Genomic DNA, 25,695 nt, shown 5'->3' with positions numbered 1-25,695 from the left:
TCTTTGCTTTTGTTGTTTTTATTCCTACAATATATAAACAGGGCATGATATTTTGAAATAGGTAATTTTTTATGTGTATAATTTGTGATGCACTGATTTATTAAAGTCAGTTACAAACACTGGCTATATCTACAATAGTAGCAACATAAATAGCTCTATAATTTAATAGAACTAGGAAATTTACCCAGCATTGTTTGGGCTGATGCTGATAATTTTGCTTATGAAGTGGAGGAAATATCTGGCCTATATATATGTCTCAGGTTTGCCTGTCTGAAGGACCGTATGAAACTGGCCATGTTTTAGATCTTCTGAAGAGGCCCTTCTCTCTTGCTACCAACTCTGTAGGTACATCTGGTGGGATTAATTCATCTTGTTGGCTGCTCCCAATCTCTGGAAATCCTTTCCTAGAGAGATTAGACTGGCACCCAGACTGGGGAAAAATGGGATATAAATGAAGTATAAAAATGATAATATATTTGACTGATTGCACATGAAATCCATAAAAATGCTTCTTGTCAAGTTCTGTGGATCAAGAACAGCAATTGCCTGGAAACAGTTTGCTGAGGGATCAGTCTCTCTTTCTCTTTGTGTCTTCAATTTGTCTGTTGATTTATGGCAGCCCCATGAATTTAATGGGCTTTTTTAGGCAAGTACTTAAGATACGGTTTTGTCAGTTCTCTCCTCTGAAATATAGCCTATGGCACCTGGTGTTTATTAGTCATCTCCTATCCCAGTACTAATCACGACCCTGCTTAGCTTCCAAAATCAGGCAAGATTTGGTGTCTTTAGAATATTTAAGTGAGAAACCAAATCACTTCATAAACGTGTATTTTAGAGCAAACAAATAGAGAAATCTGAAGTGTTTGCTTGGCAGATGCTCAAAGTAGTTTTTGGATTAGGTTCAAAAGCTTACCACAGTTTTTCTTTTGTTCTTAATAGGTAACACACTGAGTCTGATGTCTGATTAAATGGAGATTTGTGTAGCATAACAGACAGAGAAGTAGACACGTTATAGTAATATATTATCCAGTTAGGTGATCAGTTAGTATAATCTGAGGAACAATAATCTCTCTTCTAGAGTTCAGATTTTCTTCTTACAATTTGAACAGAGACAAACATTCTTTTTAAAAAATGTTATGCCGATCAGCTCCTCTGTGAAAGGATGGCAGTGCTATTATTATCTAAAATCTGGTCTATGTGAATAAGAACTGGGATAATTATTTTCTGTACCTTCTGTATTCTACTTCTTTCTGACTTCATTGTTTAATTTCTCCTCCTCTGAAGTGCGAGCTTGCACATACATAATTTTCTAATTTAAATCAACACTTCAGGCATCAAATGAAGTGGGCTGAAGTCCATAAAAGTTCATACCATAATACATTTGTTAGCCTTTATGGAGCTACAAGACTGTTTTGTTTTTACTCCTACAGAATAATGCAACTACCTATCTAGAAACCACTACAGCATAATCCAGTCAAAATAGTTCATGTGTGACCTTGAGGATAACATACTTTCTTTTCCCCCTAAATCTTTTCTTCCCACCCCACCCCAAACATTAGATCTAACTGGCTGTAGCAGACTGCACAAACCAAACACGTTGGCTGTTCAAAGAGGATGGTTTTTCCTTTCTGGAAAGGAATGAACTCTCATTTGCATGGATTACTTAGCTTCCCTGTGAGATAGATGATATTTTCTTCAATGTCCCCTCATTGGTGGACATCACAAATGCCTCTGACTGTAGAGGGTGGTGCTCATCTCTGTTACTATGCCAAAGAGCCAGCGTTGTCGGAGGACTACTCATGTGCCCAGCATGACTGAACCAAATGCTGTTACCTTCCCACCAAAGTGCATGCTTTTGAACCACTAGGTTGGCAAAAGCAGAGACTAGTGACAATAGCTCACCCTATTATGCAGCACTTGGTCCTTGAACTGCCAACCTTCCAATCTTTCAATTATCAGAACTGGTGTCTTAACCATTAAGCCACTGCATTGAAGCCCCTGTATCCATAACTGCCACACAGCATCATAGGAAAGACAAATATTTTGTGTCTATCTCTGTCTCAGTTGCAGTAATACATTTGATAGCTCATTTGAAACTGAAAGTAGTTTTATCATTACAGGTAGCAAATAAAACTTTTTGAGGCTTGCAGTCATTTAAAGCAGAGGAGCTCCGTGAATAGCATTGTCCTGAATGGGAGTATTTTAGAATAAATCAAACCCATCTGCATCAAAATGCGTTCTTTCTTTGCAATGAAGTGCACTATGTATGTATGAAGGGAAATGCCCTGAATCAATTTGAGGTTGCTTTATTCAAATCACATCATTACTGATGATTGCACTGATGGAAGTTGCCACAGGATTACAATAAATCATTTGTGCTTTTTAACCACATCATTTATAAACTTCCACATTAACAGGAAGAATAATCGAAGGAAGCTGCTAAAGAGATGACATTTCTTTTTTGTGTTCAGTTAGGTCTTCACTTGGCATTTGTTGTGTTGTGAAAATATTTATAATAAAAAGGAAAATTATAATTGCACAGTTTATTGAAAAACGCAGTTAAAACAATGTTAATATTCTAAATTTGTGCATCTAAGGTTTTTATACTTTCTTTTAAAAGGCATATTTCAGAGTTCCTCAACTCTGAAAACGTACTCTAATTATTTTTTTAAAATCTCATGAAGCTGATAGAAATATTTATCAACTGTCTGTCTGTCTGTCTGTCTGTCTGTCTGTCTGTCTGTCTGTCTTCATGGACTTCTCAGTCTTGAATCTCTTTTTCCAAGAGATGGGCCTTTGTAGTCTGAGACAAAGAAAGAAACAAGCCAACCCCTGTCTTTTTTCACACAAGCTTTTGGATGGTATTAGCAAAGAAGAGTGCTTTTCACATGATGTTGCTGCGGTTAGATTTTCCACCCAATATAATTTCCCCTCTTTTTGCAATGAAAGATACCTTTTACAAGTATGCCAGTTTAGGGATCAGGTGGGGTTTCGGTGCCTGTGTACTGGATCTGGATCTTCTCAAATTATATCATTAATTCTCTTGACTAACCCCCCCCCCCCAATACAAGTATGCTTCAGTTAATGATATAGACATGTTCCTGTGCACTAGCTCTTAACAGAAAATTGCTACCAGGGGCAGGTATAACAAGAAAAGTCTAGGGATAGTTTCCTGTACCACAAAAAAACAAAAAGAGAAAAAGAGAGAGAGAGAGAAAAGAAAAACGAAAAATAATAAAAAAGACTTACTCAAAAGATTTTAAAGTTTTAATCAAAATCTAACAATATGCCATTAGGAATGATATAACCAGGTCATGAAAGTCCTGCATAAGTAAACAAAAAAAAAAAAAAAAAAAAAAAAAATCTGAACTGAGAACACTTGAAAGCACCTTCCCAAATGCACCCAGGGATTATTTTTTCTTTGCTTTTCTTATGATTTCCATTGTTATGGCCAGATTTTTAGATCTATGCTTCTTTAACAGACTGGGGGAGCTGGTAAGGCAGACTTAACTAGTTCTCCCTTTTTCTTTCTATTTTGCTGTTCACACATTATCAGTAATGGATTCTAGAGGTGGTGCTTACCTTGCCAGTTGCAGCCATGCACACACAGCTAAAAGAGGTTTAATCCCAGTCAAGCATTATTTCATTGTTTACTGCAGGCATGATGCTGCAACTTGACACTGGTAGTCTGTGTTTCTCTAGTCTCCTTTCACCACCCCCTCAGTGCAGATGCTGAAAAAACCCCCCAGCTAGAATGGAGGAAAAGGTGGTCATAAAAGTATTTATAAAAGGATGCTTTTTGTCAGAAGCTTTGCTAAATGCCTCCATATTGTTTCTCCATATTTTGCTCTGCATGATAATTCTGGCACATCACTTTCTACCATTTCTTTAGTGATGGTGATGGTGGGGTTATTCCTCCAGTTTATTTTTGAATCTAGGTACAATTTTGTAAGCATCTCATTGACTTCCACAGATCTTATTTCCATTCAGTATGTATCTACTCAGAGGTCTACCTTGTTGACTTCAGTGGAGCATGCTCCCTGGTAAGGGTTATGGGAAGGAGAGCAGCGGATTAGCAAATGGGAGGGGAAATGAGATGGAGAGATTATCAGATGCTGGGGAGAGAATTGAGAGACTGAAGGGAGGCAGAACTTTAATAGGGAGCATGGTTGCATTCTTATTGGTGTTTTTTTATTAGTATTATTTTTGGAGGAAACACAACTTTGAATAATGAAAAAGTAGTTTAAAAACATGGAAATGTAGAGCAGGGGGAAATGATGACAGCTGTAGTAAAGGGATGTGGAGATGTGCAGGAAAAGTATTAGAAAGGTACTAGGTAGTTACTGCAAAGCATTGCCAAGTGATCCAAAGTGCTACTGTATACTATAATCAAAGGACTGACATTGAGGTAGAAAGCAATGGTACAATCCTAGCAGCATAATGAATATATGAACTCCCTTTCTCAGTAGAACAAGGAGGAGTGTGAAAAGTACCCTGCACTCTACAGGATAAAATAATGCTAACAGTATGGGAAAAATTTTGTTTGGATTGCACTTGGATAAGAACTTCTTCAGTTATACTTAATTATAGTACATAAGAACTTACTTGCTCGAAACTTCTCGAATCAATATGCAAACAGAACATGGCTTTCCTTTTGTATTTGATTTGCACAGAATTTGTGATGCATTCCTTGAAACAAACAAACAAAATGAATATGAAATGTATACACTGAGGAAACAGAGTGTATCTAAAGGGGAAAATGCACTAACAGTTTTGTATTAGGATGCATTTGTCAGAGAAAATTTTGTAGCTTAAAATGTGCATACTAATTCTTATAGATGTGTTTGTAGCAATATTTAGGGGGAAAACGTACAAATTTTTGCAAGAATAGGGAGGAACAAATGTAAAACTGGGGTAAGGATGGGAAGAGAAACCAAAAGAAACTGTTGATAGATTTATTTTCCTTAACCTGCACATATGTACACACCTATTTACTCACACCCAACCCAGAATCTGCCAAGTTAATCTAGGGCAAGTATCTTGAAGAAATATTATATTCAAATATAAGAAATCATACAAAGCTCTTCTGTCCTTCCTTATTTTTCCCTAGAAAAGAAATTTTTATCAGTCTACATGTTCTCCCTCTTCATTACCCCATCTGTGTCTATGGAATACCACAATAAAAGCATATAATATCACAATAAAAACATATTTAAATCTATTCCAAGTCAATGAAAAGGTTATTATTAAAAATTAAGAAACAGGAGGAAAGGGGAATAATGTTTCTAGATAGTGACAAATTTTAGCGTTATACCCTTGGAATATTACAAATCCTGGCAGGTCTAAACATTGTGAAATCCTAACTTCTTAGCTGGGGCAAAGAACATTAAGAACTGGTTGCCTTGTGGAAAGTAAAGCTTTCAAAGCAATTGAAGTAAAGACTTTTGAAGAAATATGGGTGGGACAGCAAATTAAAGCTTGAAATTAAAAAGAGAGTCAACTGACAATAGGAATTTGCTATGCCTTGCTTGATCAGAAGAAGCAGTGTGACAGAATCTTAACAGAAATCAAGAGGAAACTGCATAGGCTCCACTTGTCAGGCACCAAAGACATTTTTAGTGAACAGAAGATATGTATATATGAATGCAATGTCTGAAACTTCGTGTTCCTATTAACATTCATGGATTGTTTCTGTGAAGCTTGGTGTGGGAGCATATGACAAAAACTGCATGTAAAGAAAGGTTCTGGAGATTTTTCCAGTTGTTTCCCACACAAATTTCCATTACATTATAAGCATGTAGATGAAGGAAGGAAACAATTTAAAAAGAAAACTAAAAATTAATGCAATAAATAAAAAAACATGACAAAGAAACATTTCTAGAAAGAGCTTTACAGTTTCTATGTACAAATGTACTATGTACCTCACCCTGAGTAGATATAATTCAAATTTCATAGTCCAAGTAGGTTAATACTGTGTCAAACAATGCATTTGGGTGTTCTGTTACTCAAATAAAAGTGAACACCCCTGAACATGTTATATGGAAATGTTGTGCTGAAGCACTCTCCATGCCTTAAACTCTATTGCTGTTTTATTACAAAGTGTTCTTGTTCAGACATTTTACTTGATAGCAAGAGTATTTGTGACACTGAGGACAAAATAGTAGCAGGAGTGGTAGAAATTGTTATTAATGTATGAAATGGTTATTAATGGCAGCAGAAGGGAGAGGAGAGGCTCAGGCAAAAGTAAACTGTTCCACTCTTTCCTAGCTTGTCTTTCTTCCTCATTGATAACCTTCATGATCTTTGACCACATTCTGATCTTGCTTGGCCACACTTGTCTTGTTTTTGAGTTGTGAAATGTTGGCGGGTACGCAATAGGGTCAACGTAAGTTCAGGAAAGTGTGATCTACCAAAGGTCAAATAAAATTTATTTAAATGAGTCTTCAAGACGTATTGTAGTTTGATTTGCCTACCTGCTATTATTCTAGAATTGATATTAGGGATGTACTTTGCCTGAGCATTACTTTTTCTATGAGCCCCATAATATTGTGTATTTTAAAATTCAGGATTTATTAGAAAATCAGGAGAATAGTGAAGACAAGAACCACAACAAGAAGAAAATACAGAAATAAGAAGTCTGATAATCGTATCAATCTGCCAGTCTCCTGGAGTTCTCTGGCACTGTACAGTTTTGAATCAGTCTGATATATCCAGAAGCATCTTGAATGTGGAAACAATATTTGGCCAGAAGGAAGCTGGACAGCTGAACCTATGTTAAAAAAAAAGAGCAAAACAAGGGAAAGGAAAAAAAATAGAAAATATAGACAGAGAAATACAAAACATGATGGGAAAGGAAACCTAAACAGAAACTTACAAATGTTAGAAAGTGTGTATTAAATGTATTTATTTATTTTCCAACTTTGGGAGGAACACAGTGTATGGGACCAAACACATCTTACAACAGAGATAAACAAGGTACAGTTAAAACCACCTGAACTTGAATGTGTAAAGCTCCCTTTTCCTCAAAGTGAGTTCACCCAGCTTTTTCTAGATTCGCTTTCCACAAATCCCTTTCTCACATCCCAGCCCTTTCTAATAGTTGTCAAAGCATGACAGATTCTTTCCAGGGGAGCAGGGGTCTTTGGGAAGAAAGTGAGGCATCTTGAATTCCCCCAGCACAAGTAGCTTTGGATTCAAACTTTTATCTATTTTCTGGCTGTCAGGCTTCTCTACCCTTTTTTTAAAAAAAGTTTTAACTTCTTTTGAACCTATACGAAACACACATGAGACAAACAAGAAACAATAGTGTGGCATACTAGAAGAAAGGAAATAATTATCTAGGAATAGGCCCCATCTCCTTAATATACTGAACAATTGTTCTGGTTATGAGCTATATAACCTAAAACACAGTTAATGAGGAAAACTGTTGCAAACACTAGTGTGTAATATCACATTTTCACAACAGTCTACAATCTTGAAAATCTGTATCAGAGCAAGAGGAATAGAAGGACAATGAATTAAAATGGACTTTGATCATGTATTTGACAAGTGAGGTTTAATTTTAATTATTCACAGAAATGCTTCACTGCATATATAGCTGTTGCAAATGTTCCATTGCATATTTTATAAATGTAATGAAGTTTTATGGTCAAATGCTGGAAGCAGCGCTCAAGCAGGATACTTGTTAAATTTTACTATGAGATGTGGGAAAGATTTTTTTAAAAACATATGGACAGACTTCTCTTCCTTTACTTTACATAAGGACATCAATATTTTCAAAGTTATTGGTTGACTTGTGATCCTTCCCCAAACCAAGGCAATGTATGTTATTACTTTTTCAAGGCTACTAACAACCATTTTCATAAGACAGATGTGAATTCAGTTCCTCTTCAAACTTTCCTGCAACATTTTGACTTTCAGCAAATTAAAAAAAACATCCCATCAAAACACATCCCGATAAAAGTGGAAAAGACAGTTAAATAAGAAAGAACAAAAACCCAAATTTTCATTTCTAATTAATAAAATCTTTTTAGCCACCCAACAACTTACACAGCAAAAGCCTGACCAATTAAATATATTGCTGCAGGCTGGGAGAAGAGCAATAGAGATGGAGCTGGTATTCTTCACTGGCATCCCCACGTGTGGTGTCACCCGATGTAGAGGACAGCAGTGGTCAAAGGGTATGCTTGGCCCTTTCCTTCACTGCAGAGATGGAGGTCGCTTGGTGAGGAAGCTTCCCGTACCATGGCAAAACCAGGAGAGGTACTCTCAGCCCTCTTCTTCGCTGCAGTGGCAGAAATTGTCTGGTGAGGAGGCAAGGCCAGGAGGGACACAGCAGGAGGAGGACCCTACAGAGTGTCATCTCTCTTTTGGAGTGTCATCTGGTATGTGTTGCACCCTTCTAGCATCCTTAACAAGGAGGTCTATTGTGATGGACACATTTATCATGTTTTGATTCACAAAAAAGGAGTTCACACTTGCCTACTACATCATGCCCACATTTGTCTAGTACATCATGCCAGCAGTCATGTTTGCTCAGTATTATCCTTCAAATTAAACCATAAACTTACAAAGATGGAAGGTATCTGGAGAGCCACCAAGTTCAACCTCCTGTTAGTGTAGGCATCCAAAGCTAAATTACCCCTGTCCATCCAACCTCTGTTTAAAAACTTCCAACAAAGGACAGTATACTACCTTTGGAGGCAATTTACTCCACTTTCAAATGGCTCTAATAAATTGACATTTACTTGGGACTTTCATTTTTGTCCATTAGTTCAGGTTCTGTCCTTTGGGAGATTACAAAACAATTGGCACGGGTTCTGGAGACACCATGTGAGGTCCAAACAGATTCCAATTTAAATAGCTAAACTACTGTTATTTTAATTTCCAGTTTGAGTTGCTGTTATTAAAGAGGGTACTTGGAGATTATATAAATGTTATGTAAAGGAAAACCAGCAGTACCGAGTATAATCTTAAATTATTTTGTACTTTAAGCAATTAATTTTGGAGGACTTAAAAGAGTTTAATGAGTCAAATCATTCAATCAAATAAGTTTAACACTACTTCTGTTGAAAATGATGGTTCATATGAGGAATAAATTTGCAAGAGATGCTTACACAGAATATACATATAGGATATGTTATCTCATATCCTTACAACAAAACAGATTCAAGAGTATTACTAGGTGGACAAAATTACTCTTTCCCTTGCTAACTGATGGAGCCCATCCCAGTTAAGCAAGCAATGGAACCTAATAAAAAACCCTTACCATTTTTGTGTCTTCTTTAGCAGAACAAGCATAATGGCATGGATCCTATTAGTTATCCCTGACAAAGTAAGCTCATTGATTCAATTATTGAATGGTGGTTCAACAAAGATGTAAATCTCACTCATTCAATGGATCAACTATAGTTGGGGCTAACAATAGAAGTTAGGCCAATAGCTCCTAGAGTAGGGATGGACAACATTTGTGGGTCAGGGAGTGCATCAGAACTTATGGAATACCTTGGGATGCCACACCACTCCAGTCGACACTGCTGAGGACTATGCTGGGGTGTTTTAGTTGATTAAAAAAGTTTGTGGTCTGGGGACTATGTGTTTTGCTAATGTGACTCTGAAAGTGCAATCCACCTCAAAAACAAGTGGGCTGAGCAGACGGAGAAAAAAACCCTGCTCCAATCCTATTTTTCCCCAAACTGGTTGGAAACCCCCCTCTCAGCATGGACCCTTCCCAAGTTGGGGCGAACACCCATGTACAGTCCTCACCATGAGTTGTCAAGCTGCACCTCTTTTTTTTTTTTTTTTTTGCCATCCCACCATGCATGTGCACCAATGCACACATACACCATTTCAGACTGGAATTACCTCCCTCTTCCCACCCAGCTGCCATCCCATTGGATGCCCTGTGTGACTGGCCACACAGTCACACAAGTGATACACTGCCCATACAGTGCATCAGTGCTCCCAGTGGCATATTGGCAAAGCACAATCACTGATGCCCCTTCATACATGCCTACTTACCCCTTCTTTCACCCCATTTCCCCTGTTCGACTGTCACGTTGGTGTATGTTTTACTGACATTCATTACCATGTTTGTCAAACTTTTGCATCATGGGATGTATGACAGCTCGATGGTGCAATGGTTGATGGTGGCAGCTGGCCACTCATGTGCCGGTGTGCTCATACAAAGAAAAACCTATTTGGTGAGCAATGCCACTGGTGGCTATGTCTCACCAGTCCCAGGGCACATGCTCCAGACTGCTTCTGTATGCCACTTGGGCATTCCTGCATTCCTGGACTCATGCCATAATGTTTCCAGACTAAAGTAGAGTATCAACCTATATACGCGCTTCTTTTTGCTCCGATATTTAGGCCTGGAGCATGGCTTCATGTCTGTTTCCTCACTGTTTGGCCCTGTGAGTTTTATAAACAGTTAGGCTTTAAGTCTGTTTGAAGTCGCTTTATTTTCCCAGTGTAGACAAACCCAAGGTGAATCCTCCCTACATACCTTGTTAATAGGGGAGGAAAGCCAAATTATCTTTGTGAACATGGCATACAAAGGATACATGTCGTGTTTTTCTTGGATAAAAGCGGTGATTTGGCCACTGCTCTGTTTTTGAAATTTGGTGTTACAGGAACAGCAGAGACTTAAAAAAACAAAACAAATAAAAACAAACCCAGAACAACAACAAAAAAAATTTGTAGAAAGCACTGGGTTCACCAAAGGGTGGGATCTTGATATGACCCTGGTGGAAGTATGGTTGCCTATGAAATGTATGTTAATTCAAAATAAATTTAAAAGAAAGACTAAATATGTCTGTATTAGTTTCTCTAGGTTTCTCAGTTCCCCAAACATCAGTTCACTCATTCCATTTTATCAGATTGCAACTTGAAAACTTACTGCATACATATTTGTGAGCATTTCTCCTAAGGTACACATTTTCTAAGCAGCTTCCCCTAACATTTTTTTCCATACCTACATGTTCGTTTGTACATAACCTTTCTGTGTGCATTTTTGCTGTTGTTGTTCAGAGAACTGTATTGTGAAGGAAATTTTGATCAAATTCTAGGAAAGAAGTCTATAGTAACTTCACAAAAGTTTTATTTCTCAAATTACCCACACTTTCATTTGTGTCCTTTATTTCAGGCACTAATTACGCTTAGTAAAGAGTTAATGTATGTTTTGAATTGAAATTTAAGGCTGGAAAAATATTAAAAACATTAAGAAAATGGTTAACCGGTTTAGCTGTTGAGAATCCTGGCATTCTAAGAATCTTTGTATTTCAAGACTTATTCTGTGAAAACTTTGCACTTTAATTTGTAGAAAACAGCATTTTCTTTAAAACTAAATACATTTTCTGTGCAGAAAATAGTATTTATGCACAAAAATGTGGGAAAATGTCAGGTGGTGTTTTTTTTTTTTTTTGTACCTCCTAAATCTCAAACTGCAAATGTATTTCAAAAACTGTGCAGTAATTGTAGACTTTTTTTTAACATGTCTAAAAAATTAATAAAATTATCCAGGCCTTTCCTTGAAATCAAAATTGGTAAAAAATTACATCCTCGGTGAAATTAAAATTATCTTTCTGAACTGTAGCCTGAATTTTAAGTAGCTATAATGTGAGTTTAGGACCACATCTTTAAAATGTTAATGCTGTAACACCAGTTATAGCCAGAGAAAATACTGAGCAATTTACAAAAACACACAAGCTAAGCAAGGTGTTTTGAATTTTATAGATATGTATGACAGCATGCCAGGAGGCCTTTATGAAACAAATGTTAAATTTTTGCTTTAAAAATATGCTTATAGAATTGATACTGAATGAGTTCTAAACCTGTAAAATAGAAAGATGTTCGTTTTAAAATTGATGTTCTCTCTAATGACATGCAATCTATATATATCTACTGCTATTTGTTTTGGAACCTTTCCTATTTGATTAGCTTCTCTGCAAATCAAGATACTGAATGTTTAATTTCTACAGTTTTTGCAAATAATCATTTACAAAAGATTAATATTAGCATTGCCATGCCAAGGAATTCAGTCTACAATCCCCCTCCCCCCGAATTTTCTTATGCAATCTGAAATTTCACTCTATTAACATTATATATTTTTTACAAATGTTATGGAATTTGTTGAATCTGTACCAAATATATATATTAAAAAACTGAAAGCACATCGTCTTGTTAATTCCCACTGGTTTGCCACAATAATCTGGTAGACTTCAAGATGTATTGCGTTACAGGAAGCTTACTGTGAGATTGCATGGGATTGCAGGCATAAGCAAGTAATTTTAACTGTGGACAATCTCTTGTAGAGATATATAGAGAAATTATTGTTTTTACATATTCTGGAATCTCAAATGGAATTTAGCTAACAATTTAAATAAGCAAAGAAGGAGTTCGATCTAAACTATTTGACCAACATGAAACCTAGAGTGGTTTCCCTTCCCACAATTCAAGGATGGGATAAAGTCTTCTGAAACTTCAATCTCTTGTGCTACTTGTGATCTTGTAAAAGGGTGGCATTTTGGACCTTTGTAGGGCCAAGACAACATTTTAGGGTCCTCTTTCAGATGTGTATGGCATCCTTTCCACTTCTATGTGGGTTTATCTAGTCACCTTTGAGGGCCAATTTCAATGGCCTTTGAAATTTCCTTTTCTTCCATTTGCTCTTTATTGTTATTCTGGTCTCTGATCAACAGCAAGGCACTTTTTAGACCTAGAAGGGCAACATGTATATTGGAAGATGTTTCCAATAATTTCTTGATCCCCAAGATGTTTGGGCCCTTTTAGTAAATCAATAATCTGAATTGGGTATTGGAAGAATTATTGGTTAGGAAGGCAAAAAGGCATCCAGTATTGGAGAATGGATGCAGCATAATGTCTCGGTTTGTGTAAATGATTCGATTGAATCTTAAATAACAAAGTGAATCAAGCTAGTATTATCAGTGGTTGTTTAATATGAGCAATACTGGACATAGCTTTGTGTTTTGTTCTCAATTCTGTGTTCTTACTATTTGTGTCACAGCTGTATCATGCGGGAATAAAGTAAAAAAACAACAACAAACCAAACAAATGAACCAGATCAATACAAGAGATGTGAGAGTGTTCTAAGGAATTTTTACATTTGATCTGGATTTTTAAGCTTATCTACAAATGTGAAAACACAGTCAGAAGACTGACAAAAACCCAGAAGCTAAAGTAATAGCCTTATGATGCTTTTGATCACCTTCTGTGTCCATAGCTGCTTACAAATGTTTCCTTATATTGCCGTAGCAAAATTCCAAGGTGACCATCTGTCAATTAGCTTAAGAAATGCTCTTAAATACCTCCTTCTTTACAAGATAAACTCGAATTTGCTTTTCTGTCTCATCCTTAACATGGAAGAGGACTATCAGGGCTAAATTGTTAATGGTATAAGAATAGTTAGTGGTGAGTAAATACCATGAATTCTCATCTGATGTAAGAACACAATGCAAGGATTGCATGATGAGGGTAAAAGCTATCATCAAATTTGAATCAAATTTATTAGCAGATGTTCAGCAGTGCAGAAGAATAATGCATAAATAATAAAGTGCAGCCCGAGCTAAGAGTTCTTAATTTTCTTCTTTTCCCAGGATGTATATTGGAATGGCATTCTTCACCTCACCCCCCGCACCACTGTGCAGAATCTCAATTAAGCTATGGTGAGAAATCATCCAAGTGACAATGATTTACAAATGATCAGATTATTTTCTTTTTTCTTTTTGGTGGGAAATTTAGTCTTTACAGACTGAGTTCGTTTTCATGACCATATGCCTGTTAATAATTTAAAAATGATTCAAATGTCATTATGATATGGTTTCAAGACAGAACTGGTTGAAAAATAAAGCAGCATCATGTTATTCTAAATCAGCTGATACTGGTGATTAGGAAAAAACAAGCATAAGGAGATAACAAAATATATGCAATATTTTGTTGGCTTTGACATTGACTGAATGTCTATAACAAATTAGCACATTTTGTCTTTCATTCAAAAAGCCACAATTGATTCAATTATCCCTGGTGATTGTCTTCATGGTAACATAGATAGCTCTTTCTGTGTCAAGCCAGCTCTTTCTTTCTTTTTAACTTCCCACTGCATGGGGCTCATTTCATCAGAAGACAGTCAAGAGTGGATAATGTGAAGCATTATTTGCAATGATTACTTGTACCATCCTTGGAAAATTAAGGCTCTTGCTCACATGGAAATTATTTATTCTTATTTTTATAGTTTATAATTTTATTTTGAATGTTTTTAATGCTATTGTAAACTGCTCAGAGAACATGGTTATGGGGCTTCATAGGAATACTGAATATTAATGATAATATTTTGGTGGCTACCTTATTTCATGGATCCCATCACAAACCTGTACGGCCAGTAGTTTGTACCATCAAGGAAGTTTGCTGACTTTGAAAATAAAAAAAATATATGGAATAGAATGAGCATTAGTTATTGTTTTATAAAATATTGTATTAGTTGGATATACAGTATTGATAAAACCATGGGAAAAAGCTGGTGATTCACACCATGTCTCTGTAATGAATCTTCTTTTCCTGCTATATTTTAATGGAATATGCAAAATTTGTGAAACTCCATGAAAAATGTTACCAAAGCATTCCTTTAAATAAATTAATTATAAAGGTAATTATTACCTTCTCCTATGATGGTGCTTTGTGAAATTTGTTTAAAGAGAGGGAGTTGGTAAACTGTCAGATGTGTTTCCTAATACTGCTGACTAGGTTTGATCACTTGATTAAGGTGAATCAATATCGTTTCTGCACCAAATCACAGAATACTCCTTCAGTGGTGTAGGATTCAAATTGTAAGGAAAACCACAAGAGTAATGTTAATCACATTTAAAAGTGGGCTTCATGACCCAAAACATATTAAAGCTACATTTAGGGGAAAAAACGAGAGGAGTCATAATCACAGCCTGACTGAGTTTAGAATACGAGATCTAGAAGAGTGCTTAAAAGAAGGATGAATCAATAAGTAACTTATAGGCAACTCTACTATATAATCATCACAAAAAAATGTTTTCTGGCAAGTTTCCCAGAATATAGTTATAATAGATAGAATTATGGCATCTCAAATGTTTAAATCTTTTTTAAAATGTTTTTTTTTTAAACCCTTATTAATGTTTGGGAAATGTTAACCAAGGTGAAAGCATTATTGGACTTGGAGGAGGGATCCCTAAAGAATAATATTATTATATATTAAATTTGTTCAGCATTAGAATTGCTATTTTCTGTGCATTACTGATGTGGTTTTAATTTAGACTTGAAAGGCAGAACTGTTACCAATAGCATATCATGTTGTTTTAGGATTTTGTTCTGCTTGTTGCACAAAAGCAAGGAGGTTTGTGTCTTGCTGGGCTTGGAATCACTCTGTCTGCATACTGCTGACCATAAGATGCATTTCAACCATAAGATGTTTTATATACATTTATATTTTCCAGTCAATGATTCTCATTACTTAACTCTACTTACCAGTGTGGCTCTTCCAATGCTGGGCTTTTTATTAACAGTACCTGGTCTCACAACAGAACTTGGGAAGTTATTTTTTGGAAGATAAAATAGAATAACATGCTGTAGCCTTCCACAACTGGTGCTAGGTTGATGTTCATGGACCAAGAGTATAATCCTAACCATTTAAGTTTCAGAGCTTAGAATGTGGTCTTGAAGAAGAATGCATAAAATATCACATTGGAGTGGCCATCCATAACTGAGTATCATCCCAACCATTTATGACTCCTATAATTTATGGTTAGGATGATACTCAGTTATGGATGGCCACTTCAATGTGATATTTTACGCATTCTCCTTCAAGACCACATTCTAAGCTCTGTAACTGTGGACACTCCTCATGAAGAGATGAGGAGAACCAGTTCTCCTTAGTTATAGTGTTTGTGTGTGTATGTGTGTGTGTGTGTGTTTGCAGGGGATATACCTCATCTGAGAATTTTCTGTGGCCGCCTATATTAGATTGGATGTAGAGGTTTTTATTGAGAACCAGTATGGTTTGAGCATTGGGCAGTGACTCTGGAGACCAGGGTTTGAATCGCTACTCACCCATTGAACCCTGCTGGGTGACCTTTAGCAACTCATCCTTTCTCAGCCTCAGATGATGGCAAAGGCAAATTTTACAGCCCTCAGTACAATGTTCACCTCTGTTCTAGAGAGTTCCAGAACAGGGAATTTAAAGGAATACAGGCCAGGATGCAGCAAAGTTAATCTCTGCTCCCATTCAGGGAGTGGAAAAATTCTCCAGGATCAAAGTCTTCTAGAGAAAGAAGCTCTTGAATCCACAGGAGGCTCTTTCTGGATTCAAACCCCTTTATTTCCATGATACTGTTGAAGACACCTCCTTTGAAACTTTAGTAAACATGATATAGATATTTTAGTAACTAATCCAAAAGATAAACAGTGAAGCAAATTAAGCATTAATAACTGTAATTGTGATCATGTTATACATATTATAACATCATACATTTAATACGCCTATGGTGTTTATCACAATGTAATGCAGTTTAGATTGAGTAGAATGGGTAAGAATTTTATTTCAATTTATCTGGGGGCAGGAATGTACCCAAAACTGCAAAAACTGAATGTAGAAGAAAGCAAAACACCTTTTACAGAGGCAAAGTATGTGTAAGGAATGCCCTGAATGAAATGTAGCATGCAGAAAAAGCTGAAAAATTAGCTGCCCTATATTAGGATATGTGTGATATAGGCAGTCCAATAATTTCAGATGTATTCTGCTTGGTTGTAGACCTATCAGCTTCATAAACAGAAATGTGATTCTGATTCCTGGATCACATTATCACATTTCAATTCTATTTTTAGTATTTTAGCCAGTATTTGTATCTAATAGGGAAATGAAATACTAGAAAAATAATCTGGCTTTGCTTCTATTATGGTAAATTAAAATAATTCTAATAAACAGGAATAGATTTGTTTTTTTTGTTTTTTTTATCACTGATGTGAAACCTGCTCTTCTATTGTTCACATATTTGTATACAAATGGAATTTCCTATGTGTTAAATTGATCTAATAAGCAATCCAGTTTAATTATTAAATCTGGTTCAATATTTAATTTGGTTTAATAAAAGTGGTCCAGCAAAATGTGTGGATTTAATTGATTGGTATTAGTAACATATCATTTTGAATACATTAAATATTTAATATAGAACACTTCTTTAAATTATTCAGCATTGAGATGAGATAACATGGAAATTTTTTGAATCAAATTGGTGTGAATACAAAAGCAATTTTTCAATTAAAAGTACCTCCAACCAACCAGATGCATTAAATAGAACCACTGATACATTAGAATAAGAAATAACCTTTCTTTGTTTAATGGAAGCATCCATGAGTGAGCCTATCAAACAGCAGCAAAACCCAGCAGGGTGTTAATACATAGCACACATAAAGAGACAATTAGGAGATGCAGAATATAACATTGGTGCTCAAAATGAAATGAAATGGCTACTTAAGTTTTCTAGCTAGGATATTCAGCTAAATGCACCAAGCATTTCATTCTAATGGCTATTCTGAATTCAGAAGGAGATGCCAGATATAGAAGCCATGTCTCTGATAATTTAATACTGTGATGCAAAAGTCAGGTTATGTGTGTTTCAACTGGCTCATACTATCATCATCATTATAATCATTAGTGGTCTAGATCCGACATCAGGGATGTACTTACAAATATGTACCTTCCTAATGTCTCCTGGCGGCAACCATGCCGAGCAACAGAATTTGGTGATCTGCATTGTGACGAGCTGTTGACAGGGTTTCTGTTTCTGATTGTTGCATCACATGCCACCCATGGGAGAGGGCTGGAATGATCATTTCATCACTCCTCAATCTCCAGCAGAACAGACCACCATTGCTCAGAGTGGCTGCTACCAGTTAAGGTAGGTATCTGTGTCTGTGTGTAGAGAGTCATCATGGTGTAGTGGTTTGAGCATTGAATTAAAACTCTGGAGATCAGCGTTTGAATCCCCACTCAGCCATGGAAACCCTCTGGCAATTGGAAATGACTTGAAGGCACACAACAAGAACCACTATGTGAGGGACATTTGTGATTGTGGCAGCAGCAGTGCCACACAAATATGACTACAAACAGTTACAAATGTATAAGCCTAGCTTATGCATTTGTAACTGCTTAACTGTTGATAATCACTTATAATAATAATAATAATAATAATTATTATTATTATTATTTTCTCCAGAATGGGACTTAAGGTAGCTTTTATGTGATTGTGAAACTCTAGTAGTAGACCTATATTAGGGCTGGGCCAAAGGTAGATCTGGACTCACTGGTAGTTCTCTGAACAATGTACCCTAGTAATCCTCCGAATAATGCAGGAATTTTGGAGCCCATGTATCCAAAAACAGTAGCAGAAAAAAATGACTGCCCTAAATTTTACTAATGCAATGAAGAAACCAAGAGGAGAGATTTGCGTGAAAAAAATGTGAAAGCAATTTAATTCTGACACTGAAAATGAATCCCTGGGCTCAGAGTTCAAGGGTACATCAGATTGTTGTTGTATCTCAGGTGTGTGTGTGTGTGTGTGTTAAAGTAGATAACTGTTTTGGAAAAGGCAACAAGTGTCACATGAATTTTTGCTAACACCCATACATCTTCAAGCCCTCAGTGGAGAGCTCATTTAGGTTGCCAGAACAAATGGATGGTTAGTGCTTGCTAAGTAATAAAAAAGGAAGCATTGGAAGGACTGTAAGTATGTATTGATAGATTAAGATATCAGATACTGAAGTGCACGTTGAGGCCATTTGTAAACACCACCAGTGATTTAGTGAATCCAGGGTTTCTGAACATGATGTGCCAAAGGTTTTTGATTCCTAGGGATGGTGAGGTCCTCTGTCATCCTACTCAGAATTTTTTGCTTCCTCTGGATGTGCCTATGATCCTCATCGTATCTGGAGAGAAAATTGATTTACACACCAATAACATATTTTTTCAACATATAATACATTGTTTAAAGCTATCCTTTCTGTGATTCAAAGTATTTTGAGGGTATTAAGACTTGAATGGGCCAATATGCCCCGTTAGCTTGGTAAAGATCTGCTCCTTGGCAATATGAAAATTTCAAGAACTAATTTGCGACTATTGATTTACATAGATATCTGTATTTCTGAACTCTAGTTTGTACATAACTCCAGGAACAGTCATGATGAGCACTGACAAAACCAAGGAATTTACCACTACCAAAAGCCAACAAACAAGTGTTGGATGCCTGCTGAAAATAAAAGGCAGAGAGCATTAAACAACAACAACAACAACAACAAAAAGACTATGCATTAAACACTGAAAAATACATTGCTCAAACTGAGGTAACTAGTTAGCTATCAGCCTATTTATGATATGATGTTCTGTATGCAATATATTTTATTATGTTTATTTCAGTCCTTTCCTGATGAGAAGGAAGAACAGGGAAATGATTTGCCATCAGATATCTCAACATTTTAGCCAAATGCTTACCTCTTTTTGACTACCTTACTTTGAATTGGATCAGTGGACACACTGAAGAATGGAGACAATATGATTAATGAGTGAAATGATCAATAACATATTGAATGAAATGTTGTCTGTGCAGCAGCCTTCTCTGAAATGGGGGCAAAAACATGAAAATTCACAGGACTTCAAAAACTGAAATGATCAAATATGCATTTTTTCCATCTGGTGACATAATTTATCATATCTTTGACTAGCTGGGTTTAGGCAGTGGGTTCTTGGTATTTTTAAGCAAAAAGAAAAAGTCTTATTCCACTTTCCACACGTTTCAATCTCATCAAGTCACTTTGCATTATCACTTTGAGTTCCCAATATTTCATCTTGGATATTTCTCCAGAGGGAATCAGTGGATTGCTGGTTGAGATCCATTATGCACTATCCCCACCTCTCTAGCCACTTGTCAGAAACCTGACTGTGCTCAGAAAAGTGGCATGAAAAAAAAAGCCCCACTCTACCACATAATATGCAGCTGGAGTGTTAACTTCATTTTGTGAGTCATTTGCAATTTCATGCTTTTTGCTGCATTTTAAATGGCATCAAATCATATCCCTGTAGCTGAAAAACCCAGCCACTTATGGGTCTCAGGCATGACAATCTAAAACAGCTGAGAAATAGCTTGGGATCAAATAGAGCATATGAAACAGGCAAAGTCAAATTGACACAGTTGCATTGATTAGCAGAAGCATGAGTTCATTCAGTCACTGGGTGAACTGCTATGCACTTTCCCCTTTTGTGAGGTTTAGTCACTGGGATTAGCAGGCATGTCAGTGGAAAGATTAAGACGGATGGATTCCCCCCCCCCCTCCAAAAAAAATGTTAACACGACCCTTTTGATCTTGATCTTCAGAATGAACCTGTAGGGATAAAAGACTTGAGAACAAATCCATTGTCAGTATTCTTCTGAGTGCCCTTAAATAACATGGGAGACAGTCCCACATTTTTGACTGTTTTGTAAAGACTAAAATCTGAGGGGAAAAATAACATTGTGCTAGCCTGAATGGCTATAGTTACTTATGTGAATATGTTCGGCATGCATTAACAGTTCATGGAATCCGGGTTGAGGGGATGATGATTTAGCAATCAAATTAATTTCTCAAATCTTTACATAACTTGTAAGGGGACAATGTTTCAGCAGCATTAATAACCCATTACTTTAATTTATTCCTTTCTTTTTCTCCTTTTCCTTTTATTTTCACCTTTTTCCTGTGCTAATGGATGAATTCAATTTATGACAAGTGAAGCTTTTAACTGTCTGGTTTTGTTTGCCTTAAATTTATAGAAACTTGAAATATAGTCTCCCTGACAAATGAGGTTACAAGGAACTAAATGGAAAATCTTATTTGCCACCACAGTGGTAACATGAAGAATTGCAGCCTTTAGCTCAGGGCTACTAAGCTCTTAATAACAAAAGAAAGGTACTTCATCTTTGACCATAGCATGATTACAATGAGGGGAAAAAATAGATGTCATGGTGTGTATGGGGAAAAAATATTCTTACCACTGTGGAAAATATTGATTTTTAAAGGTGAGGGATGAAATATCTAAAAGTGTTTGATTCAATCAAACGATAGCATTTTAAAAAGAAATTGAGAAGATTGCAAAATGTTCTGATGAAAACCAATATGGAACGAGGAGGGAGAGGGAGAAATGCTACTGAGTGAAAGAAAACATCTTCACTATTACATGTAGTTCTACAGAGTCAGTATAAATACCCAAGGTGAGTCCATGGCAAACCTTGTATCAGGAGTTTAATTATCTCAAAAAGTTAATGCTGTTTCTGCATATATACCATATCAGCACAGATAATAAAGGTTATCATAGAAACCCAGGACAGGGGAAAATAACAGAGTTGGTTAGGATAATCTGTGACCTTTGATATAGAAAATCAGCAAGCTTCTATCCCTGACCCATCACTCTAGGAACCACAAAGTGCAGAAGCATCAGCCTTCAATGCCTTTTGTAAAATAACTAAAATACATCAAACCCATCCTTCTGCTTCGGCTATTCACATAATTCTACCCAGTCTGTATCTGCGAAAGGGCTGGACAAGATATGGTGAGTTTTAAAGTGTTTATAGTAGAACGGGAAATACAAAGCTGCCTACAAACAGTTGTTGTCCCAGCCGAGTGTTCTGATTTGGTGTAGTGAGAAGCCTGAATGGTCCATTTTCTGTTGTTGTTGTTGTTGAGAGAGAGAAGGACATGACAAATGAAGGCATCACAAAATTTCTGAGACTCAGTAAAAGATGAATTAATAAGCTGCTTCACAATTTAATTTTTGCAACTTCTATCTGATTGATAAGATATACTCATTTGCAGATGAAACTGGTTTGACTACATCTGCAGAATTAACATTGACTACACTGCAGAATTAATGCAGTTTGACACTGCTTTAATTGCAATGGATCTCTACTATTCCTGGCTGGGTATCTTTCCAGGTATTTTAGCCCAGTCCCAATAAAAGCAGGTAAACACAATGGTTGCTGCTGCACTCTGTGAGCTCTATACTACTTTCCTTAGAACAGTTTTCACAGACATTGCATACAATCTATGACCATTCATACTGTGTACTTTCTAGGTCACATGATCACTTCCATGAGTAGTTCTGGAATTATTGTATGTGGACACACACAAAAAAAAAATTCAAAAGGAAAACATGCATCTTTTTTTCCAATAAATTATGTACTTTCCAGAGAAATGAGTTTATAATATACCTGTAGGACCAATCCTGTTACGGGAAAATGGAACATGTAAATCAGACCTTATGCTTAGGAGAGTAACACACAGAGGAAGACAATGTTTATTAAAGCTATATTCTGTTCTCAAAACATGATTAATTTATGCAACTATACATTCTGATATCAAAGTCTACTAAAATCTCACTGATTCATATTTATAATCACCATGCCTTATGGCCCTCCACTATACTTCTGTAATTTCTTTCCTCTGAGATATCTGAAAAACAGGTGCTTTATTGTAGCTTAATTCCCCTTACATCAGTTGTATTTGATTCATGTAATTTGCCTTAATTCATTAAATTTATTTAATTATTCTTTTTTGCAGAATGAAAGTCAAACCAAGTTGGAAAAGGACTTTTCTATTAATTTATTTTTTTCAACCAGGGAAGGTAATGTTTTCTGCAGCCAAACATAAGAAAAAGGATACCCAACAATTGATCAAGAGATTTTTACAAAATGAAATTTTGAAGCAGTTTTAAAAGTCTATATTTTCCCTTCTCTCTCTTGCTCTCTCTCTTTTGAATGTTTGCCTCAATATCTTTAGCCTCTATTCTGGCCAAAGACTTCTACTTATTATTGAGTGTCTCCAAACATTAGTTGGACCCAGTCTTTTGCAGAAAAAGCAAAGGAAATATCATTCTGCTGTAGTCAGGTGGATGCTATAGGGATTGATAACGCAACATTTCTTCCTTCTAGCATCATGAAACTGTAAAACGAATTGCAAATGTGCCTGTGGGATGCCATGTGCAATGCAATGCATGAGAGCTTCCCCAAGTGGGATTAAAGGGCTGCATTTTGTATTTGTGCAATTACAATGAGACCTTGATGTCTGCTGGTGTTTGGTTCCAGGCTCCCCCATGGATACCAAAATTCATGGATGCTCTGGTCCCATTACATACAGTGATGTAGTAAAATGCTGCCTCTTTGTATAAAATGGCAAAATTAAGGTTTACTTTTAGGAATTTATTCATTTTTAAAATATTTTGAAGCCATGGATGGTTGAACACATTGATACAAATCTGTGGCTTTTGAGGGCCAACTATGGCACTCACTAGATGGACCCTATGGGGCGCTGTCGTGACGTGTGAGGGGCGATGCTTTCAGACGCCCCTCGCACGTGATGAGGGCGTCAAAATGGCAGCGCCCTGTACATATGGGCGCTGTCATTTTGACATGACGGAGGCCTAGCGTCCGCACGTCTCTGCGCCCTTGTGATGCTGCAAGTGTCCCATTGGCGCCTTGTGGCATCACAACTGCGCCACAGAAAGAACCAGCTTTTTGTGGGTTCTTTTTGCTGCGTGAGGGAGCTGTGCGGTCTGTCCACTGCGGCTCCCTCACGCAGCAAACCAGGGTGGTGGGAGACCGCCCTTTTGGGCGGTCTGTATCCCACCTATGTGAACAAGATGCAGAAGCTTCTTATCCACTGGATACAGCAATTTTAGGAGGGACTATTGAATTAAACACACACATAATGTAAAATAAAGCAAACAAATAAATAACTGTTTAATTCAAATTACAACATAAAAATGTACCCAGAAGTATAAAATGTCAGCAATGCTTTAAAAATACAAATTAATAATCCCTTCGTTATTCTACACAAAACACAAAACAACCATCTGATCACATTTGTAAAGATCTGATCAGTAACAGTTCAGTATGGTAGACTTCTTCTTCACAACCTGTGGGTAAATTAATGTACATTGTACTTTAAACTAAGTATGTCTTTAACTTGGGCACTCACATGCTCCCAGCCTCAGGTGAAGGCAGTGACAGAGCTTTCTGAACAAATCTTGCCAGGGAAACCCCATGATAGGTTCACCTTAGGGTTGCCATATGTTGGAATGACTTGAAGGCACACAATGCACACACATAGACATGTACATTTTGTAGGGTATCATGTTTTGCTAACCACTGTATTCATGTGATAAACTGTCTGTCCTACACTTCTTTTATATACTTATATGTATATAGACCAGTGATGGTGAACCTTTTAGAGGCCGGGTGCCCAAACTGCAACCCAAAATCCACTTATTTATTGCAAAGTGCCATGTCCCTTTGGGTTTCTAGTAACAAACTCTGTGCTGGGGCGACGGCACATGTGCCCACAGAGAGGGCTCTGAGTGCCACCTCTGGCACGCGTGCCATAGGTTCGCCATCACTGATATATGAAATGAAATGAAATGAAAATTTATTTATATACCGCTATTCCTACATAGATCATAGCAGTTTACCACATAAAATGATACAATTATAGCAACATATATAGACTGTATATGTTTTTATAGTGGAGCTTTCATTTGTTAAATCAAATGACTGTATAGGTGGCTGATGAAAAATGATTTGGGGTCATTGTGGACTATGCTGGGGATGGATCAGAATTTAATTTCACAGTTTTAGTGTGTCTAACAGTCAAGAACTTATTGCGTGTCTATGCTTTTTCAGTTCACCTGTCAATTTAGGTGATTCCATAAGGTTTTTCTTAGGCAAGGAATACTCAGAGGTGGTTTTGCCAGTACTTTCCTCCAAAATACACCTGATATTCATTGGTGGTTTCCCATATAAGTACCAGAGTTGACAAGTATTACAATTTACAAATTTCTTCATAAATGGGATTGAAAAATCTTTAGCCTTAGTGTTTTTAAAAACCTATACTGAATGTGATAAAATTTGAATGTGAGAAAATCAGATGTCAAGGTCTTTGGCCTCAAAAGATAGCGAGCCTTTGGATCGCATGGAGGCTGAGCTGGGAATGCTGCTCCTTCTGCTTCATCTGCTTACTTCTTTGAGAGCTTGATTCTAAAATATCTGGATAACTATGCATTCAGTCCTGTTTGGTGTGTTGAATTAGGATTGCCAACATACTTTTCTACCACGTTCTGCATATATAACAGCCACATGACAGACAACCACAACATGATTCTCTCCCACATGTGCTGTTGTAGTCCAGCAACATCTGGGAAACAACACTGCAAACCACTGTGTTAAAACATGTTACAAATAGAAGCATCAGTTTGGTAAAACTGTGACAATCTCTAAATCTCATTTTTGTTGTGTTTTCTAGAATTCCATTGGCATTTTAGTTCTGTTTACACTTTTCAGTGCGAACATTTTTCAGAGGTAAAGATAATGTTGTGCATATTTTTTTCTTCACTGAAATATTTTGTAAGTCTTGAAAATCTACATAATGCAAGATCTATGTGTGCCTGCTGTCACTCTCAAGTTGGTGCAAAATGGATATTTTTGTAGGTAAGTGAGACTCCAACAGATTTCTTTTCCATCCCTATTCCTAAAGCCATTGTGAGAAAAACTTTCTACCTTCAAAATCTTGAAGAACCAATCTGATAAACTTCTGTCAGGTGTGGTTAAAATTATAGCTCTCCTATTGTAGAGCAGGAGG

Source organism: Sceloporus occidentalis, unplaced genomic scaffold, assembly GCF_023333645.1.
Source record: "Sceloporus occidentalis isolate IW3139 unplaced genomic scaffold, rSceOcc1.0.p SCAF_6, whole genome shotgun sequence".
NCBI lineage: Eukaryota > Metazoa > Chordata > Lepidosauria > Squamata > Phrynosomatidae > Sceloporus > Sceloporus occidentalis.
The sequence above is the reverse complement of the archived record's forward strand: the minus strand, read 5'-3'. Positions refer to the sequence as shown.